The following is a 17921-nucleotide window of genomic DNA, read 5'->3' on the forward strand; positions in this document are numbered from 1 at the left end:
AAGTTGGACGTCGGCAACGCTTAGCTGGGTGAAATTCGCCCTTCGCCGATATTGTGTTTCAACGATAAGTTGTTTAGACGAGGAAACGGCCCATGGTCTACCTTCGAATATCTTTTCTGTCACTATTAGAGGCTAGCCAAATTTAGATCCGAAGAAATTTTGAAATCTCAGATCAATAGATATAATAAATAGATGGATAGGCATATGGTTTTACTGAGTACCATATGACTTTTTTTAGAGTTCTAAAAGGGCCTGAGTTGAAGTCAAAGTAAAATTTAGTCTGCTGTAAAAGCTTTTATAGATGTTGTGCCACGGGTATAAGCTCCTTAAATCGTCATTGACCTAAGTGGATCCATTGAGAATACGGTTATTTCAACATGTTAGATTGAACTGAGTATTCTCACCAAATTACGCTCAACAGCTGGCGTAATATTAGTTCTTTAGCAAGACGTTGAGCCTTAGCTAAGGCTATTAAGTCGGTTGCGGTCCGAACATACATTGAGCAACCACTGGACCCGACGACGTAACGACAAGTGATCAGCGGCATTCATAGGGAATCGGTCTCCACCTACCAGGACTTCCGACCTATGATTGCCGTGATCGGAGCCCAACCACAGACTCGTAGCTTCAACTGCCAAGAGAGATCCGCGTTACTTTGGCCCAGTTACGGTGTGGATATTGTAGCCTTCTCATCAGCTACCTATCCAGACTCAACCCCAATATCCCCAATTAGTGTCCGGCATGTGGATACTCCCCACACGACACCAACCACCTTTTCACATGCCAGTTATCCTTTGTTCCGATCCCGTCTAAAAAGCCTGTTTCTTGGGCCTGCCGTTAGTTGAGTGCCGCAACAACAACAACCTCTCCTAAAATTTAGCGCATGCTTCACCATTCAACAATGTTGAGAAGTATAGTAATTGTTTTCCTCAAAGCCCCAATTACGCTGATCACTTTAGTGCAAGAATATCCATAACTTTCCTTACTGATTTCTGTAGCAGAATTGAAAATGAAGTTAGTTTCTGCTGCAACATTTAACGCTTTAAATTCGTATCAATTACAAAACAAAAACAGGCGCAATTATAACTAGCTCTCGGAAATCATTTTGAGCAAAACAAATAGCACCATAACCGCCTACGCAAATCACCGCGCCCAGCCCATGATAAAAAGAACGCAATGGATAGGAAAACAGAAGAAAAACAAGAGCATGGAACACCCAATTAATCAGCAAGTATTGTAGTAAAATAAAAATAAAAAGCCAGTCAACTAAACCATTTACAACGAAAACGACCGGTCGTACTTTAAAACCGGCGAGTGACGAGTACACAAATGTGTGAGTTCCTTAAATATGATATTGCCTGCCACATAATTCGTTAACTAAATTTCAGCGAAAAGCATAAAAAAGGTAGCAGGAAGAGGCTTTGTTCGCAATGCGCGCACCCACTATAATGGTCGAATTCATTGTTTTTATAGTCGGTGCGAATGCGATTACTAAATACGTATGTATACATATAGCCGAGAAGCGGAAATGTCAATACGCTCAGTCATAGTTGAATTCGGTGCATTAACGACGAATATAGAACGAAAAATTTTGATGACGACGATTATTACGTTCAGTATGACGTTGACGTTTCTTGCGCTGCTGACGAGTGTTTAATACGAAAAGCATCGGCTCGCCTGCTGGGTGTCAGGTGTTAGTTGTGCATGTGTATGCGTGTCTGCGTTTTAATAAAATTGTAAAAGGTCATATTACGATTTCATTCACAAAAACACAAACAAAAGTCGGTTATAATATTGACAACACGAATGACGCCGACTGCCGAACGCCGACCTATGCCGCAAGCCGTATGTATGTATGAAAGTTTGGGGACTACGTGGGCGACAACGAATGCAACCCAACCGGGCTACCGCCACAGAAACCGCCACTTTACCTATGTATGCATTTTTTTGGCGTTGGAAAGGCAGTCGCATACTTTGTGTTGTGTAGCGTCAACCAACCACCCTTTCCTACTGGAATTGAAATCTAGCGAGGGAAAATAAACTGGAGCAAATGCTATTTCACGTGTATGCACGTATGTATGTATGTGTATGGCTTACACAGCGGAGAGTAGCCGGAACAAATTTGCTTATGGCCCACTGCCTGATTACGACACGCATACGGTGGCGGCGAGCGAGCGAGCCTGCATGCATTTTGGATGGATGGATGGATGGATGGCCGGGCGACTGGCTGCTGAGAGCGTGGAGGCACACGACGAATCACGTAGTCGTTTCGCTGCTGCACCCAAATTAATATTGCGGTACAAACGAATGCACATGCGAACGTGTGGCACGATGTGTGTCACCGCGCGGCTCGTGTGTGTATGGAAATGACTTTTGAATGCATAATCACGTTGGCAGCGGCTGCGGCGATGACTGTCGGGCCTGAAGCGTGTCGTGCATTAATATACTCAACGCAGTATGCCGGCGGCCGCTATGAAAGAAACTTTAAAATTCGACTTAAAAATTTGAAAATGCAGCAAATGCAACACTGCGCCGCACGACAAGCGAAACGTGGGCGACAAGACAGCATGTGGGGAGGAAAAAAGAGGGCAATGGGATGTAAAAAAAAGCCAAAATACACAAGTTGAAAGTGTGAGCGGTGGGGTATGGAAAGTTAACAAAACAAGATAGAGAGAGAGAGAAATGAGATAAGCGCAAGCGTGCACAGCATGTGAGAGGAAGCGGGAGAGATATAAAAATGCACAGACAACAACTGCTTAGTATATGGATGCATGTATGTATGTCTGTATGTTTACCTATCACGCGTGTACTTTTGTATGCAAGTGTATGCAACAACAAATTGGTACCGGTTTTTTTACGATTTCATCTACTCGTAAATGCCTCCACTAATCGACTGCTACAAATTTCAATCAACCGATTTTATGCTTCATGATGAATGCGTCAGCAACAATTTTCACCAAAAACTGTGTATGTATGTAATGTGAAAATCACTTGAATACAATGTCGTAGAAGCAGTAACCATGCAACATTGTTGTAAAAGAAATCAGAATTGTCAAATATTTGTAATGCAATGACAAATTGACCGCTACATATGAACAAAAGGTGGAAAGTTAGAGAAAACAACTGTTTGAGAAAAAAATTAGTAATTTAAAGGTGTTGTTAAAAAAGGTTTTCAAAAAGCAGGTGCTGCTGATGATGGCAGAATAGAAGAGAAATGTATTAGTAGAAAGTAACAAGTTTGAACGAACTAGAAGAAAAAAAAATCGTTTCATAGTTTAATGCGTTTTGGGCAGTTTTCTGTTCGAGCATCAACGATATTATAAATTTGTATGTACATTAGCGTGCATCACCAAAAAAGTTGCGTTTTTTCCCCTGTCTTATACAAATCTTTATATTTTAACACCCAAATGCATAACAAATAAAGAAGATTCCACTGTTTTATAAATATAAAATTTGTATGAAAATGTCACTTTATAGAGCTGTTTAAATCTACTTTATTTTTTATGAATAAGGTCATAAGACTTCCACCAAAATATTTCGGATAGATATTAAGATTTACCTATTTGCAAAATACCCCCAAAAATCTCATTATTTTGATTGTGTTGATAAAATTTGTAAATATATTTAAGCAAACCTTCCAAGCTTAGACTTCTATCATCTGAGGTGATTTTTTGAAAAAAAAAAAAATAAATATTTTTAAAAATTACATAATTTTATTTATAAAAAACTGAATTCTTGGAGATATTTTCAAATCGTAAGTAAGCCTTAATATTTTTTCGATATGTTATGGCGGAAGTGTTAAAATATAAGCAATTTTATAATTCCGTTGGAAAACAGTACCGTTTTTTTGTATGGAGAGTGATGCACCCTAATTTGCATTCATACAAATATACATTACATACTAGGAAACAAGTGAAATAGAGGTGCAATCAAGAGGGATTAGAAATTTAGAGCTTCCCTCCCCGACTCAGGTCAAATCTGCCTAGTGACCCAGCGTGTTGACGCGCGCCCTTGATGTTGTCACTCAAATTAAGGAATCTACAGTTTTACGCCGTCTCCGATCGACAAATTGTTGTCTATGAGAAATTCTTCCATTCGGAGGTTTGCCATTGCTTGTTGAGGATGGTCGGATCAGGAAACGTAAATATATGAGTATACCTGCAAATTATCCAAGAATGTGAGCTATACAACCTAATCGCCATTGAACTAATAAATATTAAAACGCCTGGGCTAACTGTCAACGCCAGTTGGATTCTGTTACAGAAAACGGTGCTGAGAAAATTTTCAAAAACTAATTTAAAGTCATCCGTATGAACCTGAATTTATCACTCCTTAAAATGTAAAAAGTCAGGTCGTCTAAGCAGAAAATATCTAAGTCTAACACAGTGAATGAATCAAAGTGAAAAGATCCCCACATCCTGGCAGCACGACGACTGGTGTTATTGAATGCGCCAGCCGACAGTGATGAATTCACTATACAATCAACCAAAGGAAGTAAGAGCGACAGGTGAACGGAAAATAAGTAACTGGAGCACCTGAACGTAGACGCAACGAAGTGGTTGTGGTATTAGTGAGGAAGCTTTAAAGAAATGCATAAAAAAAACTATAAGCCAACAAGGAACTGCAACCGGGTAAGACACAATGAATAACGACAAGAAAAATGTGAAAAAAGATGAAAAAGGAGTCGCGAGACGATTGAACGAATGAGTGCAAAAAAGTTGGTGCGGGAAGACGAAGCAATGAGCGCAACAAAAAGAGAACAGCAGTCACTCTGAAAGCAAGAAGCAGCAAAGAACAGGAAATGCCGAAAGAGTCGTGATATACATGCATTACTTAGTAAAAAGGGATAGAAGATGAGGAAAATTCCGTCAAACAGATACACACACACACATTAAGANAGACAAGAAAAATGTGAAAAAAGATGAAAAAGGAGTCGCGAGACGATTGAACGAATGAGTGCAAAAAAGTTGCTGCGGGAAGACGAAGCAATGAGCGCAACAAAAAGAGAACAGCAGTCACTCTGAAAGCAAGAAGCGGCAAAGAACAGGAAATGCCGAAAGGAAAACATAATAAAAATGAAAAAGGGATAAGAGTTACAGAGTTGTGATATACATGCATTACTTAGTAAAAAGGGGTAGAAGATGAGGAAAATTCCGTCAAACAGATACACACACACACATTAAGAAAGTGTTGCAAGTGAAACACCGACAGGAACTAGGATAATGGTAGTAAAATAGCAAAAGGATATACACCTCACATACATACATACATATGTATATAGGTGAGAATGAAAAAGCGAACAACGAAGAAAGGTGTTAAACAAAAATGTTTTGGTAAGGTTAGGAAGACTAGGAAAAAATTGTAAGAAAAACATGCCGAAAAGAGTTGGGGCTCTTGCGAAATGACGGGTAACGCGTAATGTGTAATAAGTGCTTTGCTTATCGACTAAAGTTCTACAAGCAAGCAACGCTAGTAAATTTTATTACAATGTTGCAATTCAATGGAAGTTTAAAAGACGAGCTGTTACTTTTACTGCGGCGCCTACTTTTTTAGTTTCATCGGCGGATGTGAAACAGTAAATGGGGGCGCCATCTTACAGCCATTCCTAAATTGGATTGCTAATGAAAATGACAGATCAAAATAGAAAAAAAAAATCGGTTTTTGATTCGCTTAGTCTTAGCTGCCGATTCAAAAANTCTACTTTTTTAGTTTCATCGGCGGATGTGAAACAGTAAATGGGGGCACCATCTTACAGCCATTCCTAAATTGGATTGCTAATGAAAATGACAGATCAAAATAGAAAAAAAAATCGGTTTTTGATTCGCTTAGTCTTAGCTGCCGATTCAAAAACGACCTACATATATTAGCACACTTTCAATACATTTTGAAGTTTGAAACGAATTCTGAAATAGGGTGTTCTTCAACCAAATTCTGAAATAGGGCGTTCTTGAAAACTTTTTGGAGATAGGGCGTTTTAGAACTGGCTGCAGAGATAGGTCGATCTTCTACTCAGCAGTCGAATTGCTCGGCGCTAGCGCCGTTCTACTGTGGGATGGTTCACCCAAATTGCATGGGCATGAGGATTTTTGATGGCTGTTAGATTTCATACACAAAAACCTCAACACAAAATACGTATTTATCCCTGGTAGCTGGCGTGAATATGGTAAAAAAAATAGTGCTAAATGAGAAACAACAACAAAATACAAAACAAACTAGCAAAACTAGTCTACAATATAGAGTACGGAAGTAATTTCTGCTGTTAAAAGCAGACGTCAAACAACAAAGAAATATCCTGCTGACCACTACAGCACAATTAGGCAACCGAACTGACAGCATTGGAAACATCACCAAGAGCAACAATGCAAAAGTACACTTTTATAATAACAACAATAGGCGCGTGCAACAATACAAACGTGTCTGCAATGAAAAATGTTGCAGCAACACAAAAAAAGGAATCATCCAACTATCCTACTAAAGCTAACAGGATGTGACTTAACGAAGTCATATATGCATGCATGTTTGTATGTACGAGTATGTATGAATGTATAAGCAATCGTCTAAGCGAACAACCGATAAAGAGCGAGCATAATCAGCTGCAAGCCCTCCCAACGCCTGTACTGATACAGTACTGACCAAAAAAGTAGATATGCACAAGTTACAAAAATATAGGAACATAAAACTGAAAGGGAAATAATGCTCACCGGCAAAAGGGCAAAAAAGGCCGCGGGCTTAATTTCTTTTTCGAAAAGGCAATAACGCCCGAGGGCGTTATTTCCGCGGGCCTTATTGCACTCCACCCTTTTAACCTTGCTTTAGTACCTAGCAATGGAAAATGAGAACAAAACCGTCTGACAGAGAACGAAACGGGATTAAACCTTCTATGAACTATGTATTCGCGAATAATGGAAGCGAGAACAAAATTTGTCTTATAGCGTTCAACTGCCTATTAAAATAATAGATAAGCGCGGGTCCCATGGGTCCCGATATCTATCACTAATTAAAAATCACATGGATTTAAAATTAATTTTAAATAGTACATACACACATACATACTCTGTGTATTTAAAAACCAAGAGAATGATTTTTTTTTTTAAATTTCATACAGAACTCTGGGGAAATGCATGAAATTTTCATCGAAATTTTCAACTTTTCAATTCGATTTTTTAGTTCTTCCATATAACGTATAAACACAATCTTTTTGATATGAAAGAAGGTAAGCATCACCCTCCGCGAAAAAAAATCTCAAAAATCCATGGTAATTTATAACGATTTGAAAATTGCACTTTATTGTATTGAAATTCGTCATACTAAAAGATCTGCATCTCCAGTTATTCTGTCTTCATTTCGAAAATCGTGGATTTAATCGGGAGTGTCGGGCAAGAATTTTCGTCTGGCACAAATACAACCTTCCGGATACCGCCCATCCGGTCCATTTTGAAACTAGTACCGTGGGTTCCGCGGGTCCCGATATCCCGCTCCCATATCTAATTAAAATTAATCAAAAAATTAACTGAAAGTTTATTATGCAAATAAAGTAAAGGAAATACTTAAGTCACGAACTTTTCCTGCACAGAAAATGAAAAATTGTTCCATAAATGCATAGTTCACTCTAATAATAAACGATCTGGAAGTTGAAATGATTCGCTTTTCTCTGGCCTAGAATTAACAATCGTGGTTCTCACTGAATTTTCATCCCAACACGCAGAAAATGAAAAGTTTTCAAAAGTTTTGTTCCCCTCAGAACGCTCCCCAGACTTTTGTTTTAATTTGATCCTCCTTGAAAACGTTCTCAATACTTTCGTTCTCATTGAAAAAGTTTCCAAAAGTTTCGTTCTTATTCTGTTCTTTCTAAGAACGTTCCCGGGAGTTTGTTCCTTACATAAACGTTCCCGCAACATTGGTTCCGATTTTATTCCCGTTCAATGTGCTCTCAATACTTTTGTTCCTGTTTGGTTCTCTTGTGGGAACATTCTTGAAATTATAGCCCGTTTCCTCCAAAGGCTTAACTGCATTTAAGAGCTCAGAGAAGTTGCAATAATTTTAACATGGGGTGATCGGCAAGGTTTTTTTTCTTAAGTTTTGCTTTTTACCTCGCTTTTATTAGCTCGGGATGTAACTATGTAATATTGATGCGCCTAAAAGATGCAGCGATTTCTATTCTCAAGTTACATACCTGATGACAGTACGAATGGAAATTTTAATAGCGAGGTTTTTGTTTTTTAAACTATAATTTTATTTTCTTTAGTTTGCTTCTACTTATTAGATGGAATTTCCCCCTTCGAGTTGTAATATCCTTTTCCAATAGGCATAGACTGCAGTTAAGGCTTGGTGAAAATCAACTATTAGGTTTTGTTCTCATGCAGAACTAAACCAATACCGGAACGCGTTCTCGGTATGTATTTCTTTTCATGGTGCTTGGTCATGATCCAACTACACAAGATCTGGGTTCAAGTAGATTTAAGTTACCTCTTATGAAACTTGGATTTTGGTAAGTTTCAATCTGCTTAGTTAGAAAATAGTTTTTTTTCGAGTGGCGACACTGCTATGATCCCACCGCTGCTAACGTCAGATAGAGGAGAACTTTTCGCCCAAGAAGGCTGAGATACACAGGTAAACTCATTATGCTCTTAATGAAGCTTGTAACTTTTCTGCGAGGTCATAATTTAACAGTTGTTAAGTGTCCAGATGTACTCAAAAACTTCATTACAAAAACTTGCTTTAAATACAAAAGCATAACAGAACGGGCCCCACTGAATTTAGCAGGGATAGCAATTTTCAATAATAGAAGACAAATGGTTTTACAATACTAAACCACAGCACTGTACTGTAGCTACAAAAAAGTATAATCCATATTAGACCGAGACACTTTGACCCCAAGCATGGAAAAAGGAACTGGTATCTACACACAGTACTCGTACTCATAGTGCATACACACATACATATGTACATATATGGCTACTAAATACAGATTTTTATGTTGTGGCATGAAATAAGTATGTTTTTGTTGTAGAGCCTAGTGCCGTTGGAAGGGAATATGGGGCGTGGCGAAAGGTGGCATTCATTGCAGTTCTGCATCATAAAAAATAGTTTAGCGGTTGATGTCGCGAAGTTTCTACATATATACATTTTGGATGGTGGGTGGGTGGTGGTAGATAGTGAATGTGTATGGAGTGTTTTGCTGTTGTTGCCTTTGGCATTACTCACTCAACACAAACAAAAATACATTTAGCACATAAACAAATACATAACATCAGTATGTTAGTACATACATACAAATGTATAATATTTACATACCTAGTAACTACAGAAAGTTTAAGCCAGAACATACATACATACAGTGCCAGACAAAAGTATTGGCACAGAGAATTTTTCTCAATATATGCAAAATATAGCTCGTCCTACACCAAAAAAAAAACATAAAAGCAAAATCTCTAAACATTGTGCAAAACTCACGAAAATGCAATAAATTTGCATACTCAATTGCAACTTTCTATTCAGATTTTTTTAGAAAAATTCTAAGTATGCAGTTTTATAGCCCATTCAATTTTGGCAATTCCTTTAGTGGAAGCTATTGCTCTTTTCTCCATACAAAAAATAATTGTCGAACATACTTTGTATGGAAGAACCTGAGTGAAAAAAAATTGCCAAAAACCGACGCGATTTTTCAGCAACTTCAAGCTTGCACTTTGTTTTACTAAAATTAGATGAGCTATAAAACTGCATACTTAGATTTTTTTTTAATCTGAATAGAAAGTTGCAAATTAGTATGAAAATTTATTGAATTTTCCTGAGTTTTACACAAAGTTTAGAGATTTTGTTTTTATACAAAATTATTGAAAATAAACTAGAATAAAACAGATATTGTGAAAAATTCTCTGTGCCAAAACTTTTGCCTGGCACTGTATGTAGATATGTAGCTAAAAACATGAGTTGTAGTTAGTAATGTTGTTGAACCGGCTTTTGTGTTGGCAAAATAAGGAGAAGATGATGACGAAGTACACGCAAATACATACAAACATACATACATATGCACATATGTGAAGTTAAAGGAGCAGCAAAGGGGATTCTTTTCATGTACGTATGTATGTACAAGTACATAATACATATGGACATATGTGTATTTTATATTTCTTTGACTTTTTGCAATTTGGTTTTGTTGTTATATGCCACTGTATTAAACTGCAGTACAAATGCTGATGTCAGCTATGGTTAATGAGTTTTATACACAAAGAAACAGGCAGGGTTGAAGTCATATCTCCTATCTAACATACAAACATATATATATGCACATATAAATATAGGCTATTTGGCTAAGACTACATGCACACTTGTCCGAGTTATGTTTTATGAGGACGATGGTGTGCAAAAGTTTAATCGTTTGTGCGTAATTAAATCTAAAGGGAGAGGGTGGCAAAAAATTATTTTTATTAGGGCATTGCTTTGATTAGAGCTTAATTGAAAATTTTTTCCTGGGTGCTAAAGGGTTGCCGAGACAGATTTATTATGAATTGAAAACTTTACGTTTGTCTTATTTTTCAAAAACTTTTAAAAAATTTCTTATATAAAAGATTTAAAAATTTGTTTCAATTTTTTTCTTTTGAATTTGAGGCAGGCAGTTTTTTTCAAGGCCCCTTCTGGCTAATTCTGGTCAAGGCAAGAGAAAGCACAATTTTCTAAATGAATTACTTAATTTCACAATTTATGGGTAAATCATCTAAACTTTATTTATTGATAAAGCAAAATAATTAAAAAAAAGTTAATTAGAAAAAGTGGGAACTCTTTAGTTATACATATGTACATGTATAATTTCATCTTTCCCTTATAACTTACTACAGTTTCAATATTTAGTGTTGCCACTATTATAATAAAAAAAAATTGTTGGCCAGAAAATCTCAAGTAGTAGAATTAATAACTGGTTAATCAAGAAAATATTTTTGAAATAAAAGAGTGGCAACAATAATTTTTTTTTACTTATAAAAATCGGAAGTATAAACGTGGATATTCAGTTGAATACCAGTTTACCTTTTACTTTATTAATCTTTTTTTTTAGATGGGTGCCAACCCTGTTAAAAAATACTTCTAGAAGAAAACTTCATTCAACAGCTTTGATTTCATAAAAATATTGTAATATTTTATTCACTTTACGTTTTTTATTATTTTCATTATTTACATACATGAAAAGGTGGCAACTTTGTTCAAAAATGTTGGGCCAAAATTTCAATGCAGGACGTCGACTACTTTTCGATCACAAATATGTAATCCTTCGAGATTAGGTAGGTATTTTTCTCGAGCGCGAAAAGACCTTTAAAAAGGCCATACCCTACCTGATAAATTAAAATCATAGCTTTGTATTTAATACTTTTCAATGTAATCTCCTCGAGTCAAAAGAAATCTTCGTCAGCTATGTTTCATCAACGCTCTAAATGCGGTTGTAAATTTCATCTAAGCCACTCTCACACAACCCTAAATCTTTCCATTCTCCAAACGACATCTACCGGGGTCGTTTTTTTTGTACTAACAATGAGTCACGCAACCAGTGTTAACAGTAACTAGATCATGAGTCATCGCTAAGTACCTTAGTCGTGGACTTAGCAGCAGTCCCACACACATAGTATTGTATATGGTTTTATCTGACAATCTTCGCGAATGATGGCAAGATTAGATGGAGTGGCATTGTGTAAAATATCTGAGCATAATCGCTAAGTGCGAATGCCTTCTGAGAGTGCCGAGAAGATGTGAAGCCATTACTTTCGGAAATGAAATAAAGCGAGTCCGAAAGAGTAGCCTTTACAATGTCTTCGTTAGTCCTTCATATACCAAAAGTGGGACTGGTCTTTAGCTATTCTGACGCCTAAGCAGATATTTGTTGAAAAGTTTAAGTACTGATGAAAGGATAAATACATGCCGAGCATCCAGATTCAGCGACATATTGTTAGGGTAAAAATTGTGTAGTTAAAAATATCCTTTGGGCTGCAGCGCCCTCTCTTTCGGTCACATGTTATCTATGAAAATACTTTGAGGGATTACTTGTGCTGCGAATTATGCCTCCAAATGAATGATGGCACCATCCGAGTTGTTTGAACAGATTGGAATCATACCAGGGGAGATTCCATACTGAAACTTCAAATATTCGCACCCGATACAGCGAAGAGGCAGAGCTACGTTATTTGTACTAGCATTTCATTTATCCAGCCCCAAGTTCTGCAATTCTTAAAAGGCTTATGAATTATTTTATTGAATTAGCAGATTATAACTGCCATTTTACAAATAATACCTACACAACTTTTTACACCCTCAGCTCAAATATTTCATGACCCAATAGATAAGATTTTGAAAAACTTAGTGTGACTACTTTAAAAAAAAATTAAAAACCAAATAAAATACAAAATTCAGAAACATGGACTAAAATTCCAGGATGAAACTTTGTAGAACATTTTCACCCACTAAATGCCAAGAAAGGGTAGTTGACACAAGATTTTGGAAAAATGTAAAAAAAAATGCATTCGGTAAATATCATTGGGGGTCTCTTTAGATAAAAACTGTATTCGAATTATGCAGTGAGTGAACAAATAACGTCCTAAATATAGGCAATATTTACGTACATATTAATGCTTTCAAAGAATGCTTTAAACTTTTAAAGAGATACCGTGATTTTGCGTCCAATTATACATACATAACTATATAAAATCCGACTTGTATTGATAATGTTGAGCCTGAGTTTACGCCGAAAACTGCCGTTTCAAATTAAATTAAAAACTGTCCTCATAGCTTATTGTACTTTAAGGCTGCTTAGATGATACAGCTGTGCGAGCCCTTCAACTGTAGAATAAGTAAATTTGAAAATGAGGGTGGCTGGTGCACACGTGTGACTCAGTGACTGACTTACTCAGTCAATTATATACAGGAATACTGGCTGGTATTAGGAACATTATATATAAGTGTACCACAGTCAGTTGGTTTGACGGTTTGTTGCTTGTTTGGTTTCAACTGATAAGCGGCCACAGCAGCAGCAGTAACAACAAGACCAGCAACAGCATAGGCGTTAGCAGCGCCCAAATGGTGAGTAATCAAAATAGTGCATTGTTTCCTGACCATTTTTTTCCATCATGCAGTGCATTAACAGAGTCAGTCAACCCACTTACAGAGTAAGTTAGGTAAGCAGGCAGCTGGCGAACAAGTAGATTTACTAGTTCATTGTTTACTATACGAAAATACATACATATGCACATATTTTGGGGGAAAATTTGTTTGAGTGTGTGTGTGTGTGTGTGTGTGTGTGTGGTGCACAGTGTTCGTTGGTCCCACATGTGGTTGGCATGCGCCTCCTTGTGCTTCTATTTATGGTTGGCAAAATTTTCCAAAAGGATAATAAAATACAATCAGCCATACACACACACACATACACAACTAGAGCTCTCTTAAAAATCATACACATGACAGCAACAGCTCCTGGCAAGCGCAACAATTCGTTGTTCCACTGATTGCATATAGCCGGCAGCCGGCATGTGTATTAAAGTGTGGTCATATACATACATACGTACAGTCAGAGTCAAAAGTTAGTACACACTTTGTTCCAATATAATATTCACAATTATTTTCATGAAAAAATTTGGAAAACATTCGAGTATGCTGTTTTGTATTCCATTCAATTTTAGTGCAACAAAGTGCAAGTTTCAAGTCGCAAAAAAATTACCGTTAATTTTTTTCTTAAAAAATAAAATTGTTGAATATAACTGCTATAAGGCCATAAATAACAAAAAAAATATAATTTTTTGTATTTCTTTTGTGAAGGGCGTTGCGCTTTTTCTTTCATATAAAAAATGATTTTGATCCACAAAAAAAATCTAAAAAAGCTATGGTAATTTTTAACGACTTGAAACTTGCACTTTGTTATAATAAAACTGAATGGGCTACAAAACTGCATACTCGAAAATTTTCTAAAGATACTGAATAAAAAATTTGAAATTTTGCTGATAATTTTTAGAATTTTTGTGAATTTAATGTAAAGTGTGAAACTTTGATTTATGTGGTTTATGTCATAAAAATGGAAAAAAATTGTTCATGAAAATGTATGTGAATATTATATAAGAGGAAGTATACTAACTTTTGATTCTGATTGTACGTTTATAATACACCGCCGGAGCAAAGTATTGGCACACCAAATTTTTTTTACAATATATGCAACAATTGGTATAAAAATATGATTCATTCTACAACAAAAAAAATGAAAATTTGGTGCAAAATTTGCGAGAATTCCGCGAATTTTCAAATTTTTAATTAGACTTTTTAGAATTTTTTTGAGTATGCAGATTTGTAGCCCAATCAATTTTATTATAACAAAGTAAAAGGTTTAAGTAGCTAGAAATTGCAGTTGATTTTTGGCAATTTTTTTCACGCAGTCTCTTCCAAACAAATTTTTTTTTTCGAAAATAATTTATATGGAAAAAATGCAAAACACCTTCAGAAAAAAAAATTCTCAAAAATCAATGCGATTTTTGATTAGCTCCGAACTTGCATTTTTTTTACTAGAATCTAATGAGCTGCAAAACTACATATTCAAAAAAAATCTGATTAAAAAGTTGAAAATTTGCATGACAAGTTTTGTACAAAGTTAAGGAATTATATTTTTATGTTATTGTTGTAGAATGAACAATATTTTTATACAAAATTGGCGGAAAACTATTAGAATACAAATTGTTGCATGTATTGTGAAAAATTTGCTGTGCCAATACTTTGTTCCGGCAGTGTATACTCGTATGTAAGTACTTAGGCTTTTATATTTTTTGGTTATTAGGGCAACAGGGGGAGACCAGTAGCGCAACCATAATAAACCAAACTGAACCGAACCAATGAACTAACCCATTCAACCCAGTAACCAACCAAGCAAACAACTAACTATTCTGCTGCTCCGAACTCCGGCAACGACAGCGGCTGTGGCTGGCGATGATGATGAACGATGCATTGTTATGTGTATTGATTGTGGCCATCGTCGTCCATCGTCGTCGTCGGCAGTTTAGAGCCTTTCAAGCGCGTTCACTAGCACTAAAATGCTAAGCGAATGGAGGAAGGGTAGCGTGGGGTAGGTTGGTAGTTATTGGGGTGGTAAGCCATTGTTTTTTAGTTTCTGCATTTTAAATCAAATCGGATTCTGCATCAGCAACCAAAGTGCGGCGACACATTCGAGTTCAAGTGAAGTGTATTAAAACTTGTATGAATGTGTGCTCGAGTTTGGGTTGGGAATTGAAGTTTAAGTGGTGCCATTGTACAATCGCTGAGGAGCATGTACAGTGTTTGAGAGAGGCTAAACAGTTTTTAAAAAACTTTAACTTTTTAGTCAAATATGCCCTTGAAATCGCCGGCAGAGACATTTATGGCTGGATGATTATTGAAAGCTTAGAAAGTCAGCGAAACTCTGGGAGGTCGTGCCTAGCCAGAAAAGTCACTATCTTCTCGACGGCGAAGCTGCTTTCAAAGCAATAGGATCGAAAATGTCTTTGAAACTTTGTAAAGAATACACAAACAATTTCTTAGATACAATGCATGAACAAAATACATTTTTATATGAGAGAAAATGCTCAAAACCCCTCGGAAGAAAACATTAGCCACTTGAAACTTGCACATTAGTATACTAAAATTGAATGGGCTGCATACCCAGAATTTTTATAAAAACCAATAAAAAAATAAAAAAAAAATTTAATTTGTTTGTTTTGTACAACGTGTGGAATGTTTGGTTATTATGTAACGAGTCAGATTTTATAAAAAAGTACTAAAAATTGGAACTTTTTATTTTATCTCACCGTTTTAGAGTAGATACTGAACTACTGTACAGATAGATGAAATAGACAATCGATGAGTTGCTAGCAGGCAATCTTTTAATTGACACAATCATATGTACAGGGTGGCGACGAATAACTCTCGCCCAGGTGTTTTTGAAAAATAAAACGGGACTATAAAGATTTTACGAAAAAAGTATCTTATTATTAATTTTGTACATATATATATATATTTTTTGACAACAACAACCACGCTGTCAAGTTTAAATATTAGTATTTTTTCCTAGACTTTGTAAAAAAGGCAAAAAAAAAATTTATATGGATGGTCGAATGGCCGTCCTAGTCACCAGTTCCGAGTCTATTCGGTTGCTGTTGGACAAAAAAGGGTGTTTAAACGACTCAAAATGGAGCCTATGGTTACAGAACTGATGAAGAATTGCGTGCCGCCTGCACTTTTCGCTCAAAGCGTTTACTGTTAGTAACCCCAATTAAAGTTTAAAAATTGAAAACTAATAAAATTAAAGTAAAATATGTAAAAATCAACAATAAAATACTTTTTTTCGCAAAATCTATAAAGGACACTTTTATTCAAAAAAAAAACTGGACGACAGTTATGTGGTGCCCCCTGTATATAATAAATACATAACTAAATTTCAGTTTGTAGCTAAATATATTAGTTAAGTATGACTTTCAATATATTCGATGGCCATAATTAAAAGTGGTAGAAGAGTGGCAGGAGGAAGTATATTAAATAATGTAGAGCTAAAGCCAAGGGGCGCAACATAAATGAATTTACATACATACATATGTACATGAAAAACAAGTGCACTTCCAAATTCCCTCATAGCTTCGGCACAAGTGCACTAGAATAGTGTCACTTCAAGTGTCATAATGATCATAACAAAGCATCATATGCAAAATCAACGTATGCTCATCATCGAGCCCAACACCAACACCGACGACATGATCATCATCATTGCAATCATGAAAACAATCAGCAACATCATAGCTTTTGAAGTGCTCGATGACAAGCTCACAAGCGCAATTTAATAAAGCGCAGCACAGAAGGCATACAATGGAAGAAATACAACACATATACTGCAACTAGGGTTGCCAACATTTTCTAAGAAATTTATAGTACTTAAAAAAAAACTGAAAAAATATAGTATCTTTAAATACATATATATAGTATTTTATTTAAAAGAAAAAGTAAAAACGCTTTCTAAGTACATATACATCTTTTTTCTTTCTTATGCATTTCTCTATAAAAAATATATATTTTTGAAAGTATCATAACGTCGATGTTTACAGGAGAGCGAAAAAACGGTTTATTCTTTGAAGGCATTGCCTTGATAGGCGGTATTTTCTCTAGCTATTATTTTACAAATCTGTTGTTTTAATAACGATTTAACGATTTTTATGCATAAATCTCGATGCCTGGAGTTCATGGTTACCAAATCTCATTTTTGCCACAACGGCGATTTAGGAATTTTGCAACTGGTCGATGGGCGGTTTTGCAAAACATCGACGATATGCTTTATCGCAATCAATACTTAAATTATGTAATATAAATCAAATGTTAATTTTTTATTAGTGACTTAGGCGCTTTGTTTCTCTCATTTCACCATTTCACATTCATAGTAGAAAAAACTCTTTCTGTGAATGCCGAAATTGCAGCAATAGAGAACAGAAACGAAATAATTTTAAGTAAATTGGGCAATTTTATCTATTTTTAAAAATGTTGCCATTTTGGATCTGGGAGTCTAGTAAGAAGGTGACTATGACCTTTTATTTTAAAGAATATTCCTTTGAATATCGTTATTTCAATATAAAGGTCATCCATTTTAAAACACATTTTCTCTTGCAAATTACTGAAATATATTTAAATTTTTAACTGGCGAAATATAGTATGTTTGCATACTATATTTTTTTCAAACGTATATAGTACGCTGACCGAAAAAATAGTACAATAGTATATATTGGCAACCCTAACTGCAACACAGTTAAAAAAAAAAAACACACACACATCAATACAAAAGTAATAATAAAAACAATTATATCAACAGCAGCAGCAAAACAATATTCGTACTCATATCAGCAACACAGCAAGAGATGCTGCATTAATAAAACAAAAAAAAAAAAAAAAAA

The 17921-nt window shown here is 35.7% G+C and overlaps 1 protein-coding gene across 7 annotated transcripts in view; it reads right to left on the reverse strand.

Moving 5' to 3' along the window:
* Window positions 1-17921, reverse strand: part of ckn (CRK like proto-oncogene, adaptor protein) — a 66378-nt gene that overhangs the window by 31708 nt on the left and 16749 nt on the right. The gene's annotated exons all lie outside the window — the stretch shown is intronic.

Source organism: Rhagoletis zephyria, unplaced genomic scaffold, assembly GCF_001687245.7.
Source record: "Rhagoletis zephyria isolate East Lansing unplaced genomic scaffold, Rhagoletis_zephyria_1.1 Rzeph_scaffold_01129, whole genome shotgun sequence".
Taxonomy (NCBI): Eukaryota; Metazoa; Arthropoda; class Insecta; order Diptera; family Tephritidae; genus Rhagoletis; species Rhagoletis zephyria.